The 3364-nt window shown below is 46.1% G+C and overlaps 1 protein-coding gene across 2 annotated transcripts in view; it reads right to left on the minus strand.

The window, feature by feature from the left end:
• The window catches only part of TMEM168 (transmembrane protein 168), a 26960-nt gene extending 24048 nt beyond the window's left edge, over positions 1-2912 (minus strand). The window contains exon 1 of one of the 2 annotated variants that reach the window (XM_017535034.2): positions 2405-2910. The gene's annotated coding sequence lies outside the window, so the exon portion shown is untranslated. Of the gene's footprint in view, positions 1-2404 lie in introns of both variants that reach the window. The other variant, XM_037740798.1, reaches the window with a different exon arrangement.
• Positions 2913-3364: the final 452 nt, after the last annotated feature.

Below are 3364 nucleotides of genomic sequence, written 5' to 3' on the forward strand. Positions count from 1 at the left end.
TTTGAAACAGAGTTTCACCCTTGTTGCCCAGGCTGGAGTGCAATGGTGTGATCTTGGCTCACCGCAACCTCCGCTTCCTGGGTTCAAGCAATTCTCCTGACTCAGCCTCCTGAGTAGCTGGGATTACAGGAATGCACCACCATGCCAGACTATTTTGGATTTTTAGTAGAGATGGGGTTTGTCCATGTTGGTCAGGCTGTTCTCAAACTCCTGACCTCAGGTGATCCACCAGCCTTTGCCTCCCAAAGTGCTAGGATTATAGGCGTGAGTCACCACGCCCAGCCCTATCCTGTATATTCTTTAAACAAACTTACACTGTTGACTTTTCTCACCTTCCAAACCATTCCTTTTCATGGGCATCCAAAGACTAAGTCTCCAGATTTTTTCCTAATTCATTGGTTTCCCCTCCTCAGTCTCCTTGAAGGCTCTTCACTCTCAACCCATCCTTTGGATGTTCAACCCAACCCTAGGCTTTTCTCTCACTATATGCTTTTTCTAAGCAATGTCATTTATTTCTATGTCTTCAATTATTCTCTGTCTACTTAACTGCACACAGGTATTAGTCTACCTATAGAAATATAAGCACCAGTTCTGTTCTGCACTGTTAACAGGGGTAAAAACTTGAAAACAAAGTAAAAGTAAATATGTAAAAAAATATATTAGTAAAGTCCAGTGCATCCATATAATGCAATATACGCAGTTACCTTCTTACGGGCCAAAATCAACATGGAAGATAATTGTTTTCAAACAGCTAATTTACAAAGTCTTTCCCCATCCTGACCTTCTTTAAAAGACAGCCTGAATTAGAGAATAACAGAAAAACATTACAATCCTTTTCAATTGGTTTGCCATCACTAATGATTCAATGGAAAATTACTCCAGAGGTAGATTAAAATGGAGCATAGAAGCGTCAGTATGCATGTGGGAAAAGTTAACTAATCACTGCCAGAGTCTGAGTATTTCATAAAACCCTACATACTACTCTAACCCTCCTGTCATCATCTACATTTAATCCTCACCAAGTCCTGTGTATTCTTCTTCCTAAACATCTTTTAAGTGTTTCTACTTCTTGTCCCCAGGGTTGCCATCCCAATTTGGGCCACCATTATGTTGAACATCTCCCTGTATCCACTCTTGCCCTTTTCTAAGAAGTGTATTTTTAAAACCAAACTTTTGCACTCCACTATGTAAAATGTTCCAATGGTGTTTGTTCCATCACCCTTGGCGATAAAACCAAAACTACTTACAATGCCTTATAAGGCACTCCTTGTTGGGCCTGAATAACTCTCCTGCCTTATCTGTTACCACTCTTCCTCTCACACTTTGTTTTCCAACCTTCTTGACCTTTCAAATACAAACTGCACAAATGCTATTCCCTTGTCAGGTGCACTCTTTCCCTCCTCCTGGCCCCACCCCGGTGCTCACATCTGACTTACTCCAACTCTTCAGGTCTCAGATAAATCATTTCCTTAAGAGATTACCTCTGGCTCCCTTATTACATGACCCCGGTACTTTCTCTGTTACATACCATCACTTATTCAATGTCTGCCATTTCCCACTAGATCAAAACGTCTCTGAAGGTTTGTCTTCGATACTGTACACCCAGTGACTAGCAAAACTCCGGCATCAAGTAGGCATTCAATAAATAAATGTTGAAAAATAAAGACTAATATAGAAATAACTACATTTAATAACTGGTCGCCATTGGACATTTATTAATACGTAAAGAGAATACAGAACCTGGCTAATATCCCACAGCTAATAAGTAGTAGAACTAAGGGAGATTCCATGAATGTTTGATTTCTCTTTCAGCTTTACTCTGTCTTAATTCACTCAAATTCTTCCAAACCAGTTCTCTCTCCACGTCCTACCTCTAGGGGATGGCTTGAGGCATACTGTATCACTTGCATTATCTTTCACTCAAACTTTCTGTCCCATCTAGAAGTGTCAATGCTGAAAGAACTACACCGAAAAAACAGAGTCGGAGAATGGCAGTGCTTCTGTTCAGAGTTACTGATAACTCTTTGGGCCATCTCATACAAGGAAAATGGCATCTCGAATATTAAAATCCTGGGCTATTGAGCAGCCATAGCAATTTCTCTCCCTTTCGGCCTCCTTCTAGTGAAATGTGGGAGGTCCAACAAGGAGCTTGGCTGTTCTCTACTTAGGAAGAACGCGACCACAACGTGGCGTCCAGTTGGGGGGAACCCTGGCGAGATACGGAGAGGCGCTCCCACACCCTCCAATCTCCAACCTCCACTGTCAACTCCTCCAGGGGCAGGTATCCTACCCCTGCCCTGGGAGGCCGGCTGGGCGGAGCTTGAGGTCCGGACCAAGCTGGCGGTGCCCTGGCAGTGTCCGTGCCCAGATCTCGCCGCCCTGCCGTCCACCCGTTTCTCCCTACCTGACTTGGCCGTCGCCACCAACGCTCTCCCAACCCTCGGAGTCAGTTCCAAAACCAAACCAAAAAGAAGGAGGGCAGACAAGGCTTGAGCTTGCGACTGAGAACAGGGAGCGGCACGCCTTTGGGAACGAGGACCCGAGGCTACACGCGCTAATACAGGCCAATCTCGGTGGAAAGTTTCTCCGTTGCCGGCCCGGCCGCGGCCGCCATGTTTCCGCCGCTGAAATCCGCGACGGTACGGAACGCCGCCGGGGTCAAACTGCGCGGCGCGCGTCCTCACCAAGGCCCGGCCCCTTCCCCGCCCAAACCCGCCGCGCCGCCGCGCACCCAGGTGGGCAAGGCGCTGCGCGAGAGTCAACTGCCCCACCTAAGGCGCCTGCCTTCCTTGAGCCAGCGTCGTCTCCTGGGACCTGGAATCAGCGACTAAGAACAGACAGCGGGAAGAGCATCAAAGATCAGGCTGACAGTGCCCATCAAGCATCTAGGCCACAGCCTGGGTCCGGACCGAACGGGAACAGGACAGACAGGCCTGCCACGCTTGGGCTGTAAATACTGCGGGAGGCGTTGCTGCCCTTTAATATATATGGCATAATATACGGCTTTGTAACCAGCTAAGCCCCAAGCTCCTTAGGTCCGCCTTCAGAGCCTTTCAGTTCCTCAAATGCAGGGACATGTCAAGTTTAGCTCAACATTAAATAACCTTAGCATAGTCCCTGACACATAGTTGACACTTAAGTATTTATAAAATAAAAATGTGCAATAGGCTCTACGATCCCTAGTTCTCTCCTCCCACTTGTTTTGCATGTATTATCTATACATTTTTCCTATTTTCCATAGTAGAGTGAATTTCCTAGTTTTCGTTGAACCACTCTCATTGAGATTCTGCATATGTAGATGAAAATTTTGAGTTAGATTCTCTCTAGACTCCTAATCCTTAAAGCAATCACTACTCAATTCCCA

This window comes from Cebus imitator, unplaced genomic scaffold, assembly GCF_001604975.1.
Source record: "Cebus imitator isolate Cc_AM_T3 unplaced genomic scaffold, Cebus_imitator-1.0 Scaffold90, whole genome shotgun sequence".
Lineage (NCBI taxonomy): Eukaryota > Metazoa > Chordata > Mammalia > Primates > Cebidae > Cebus > Cebus imitator.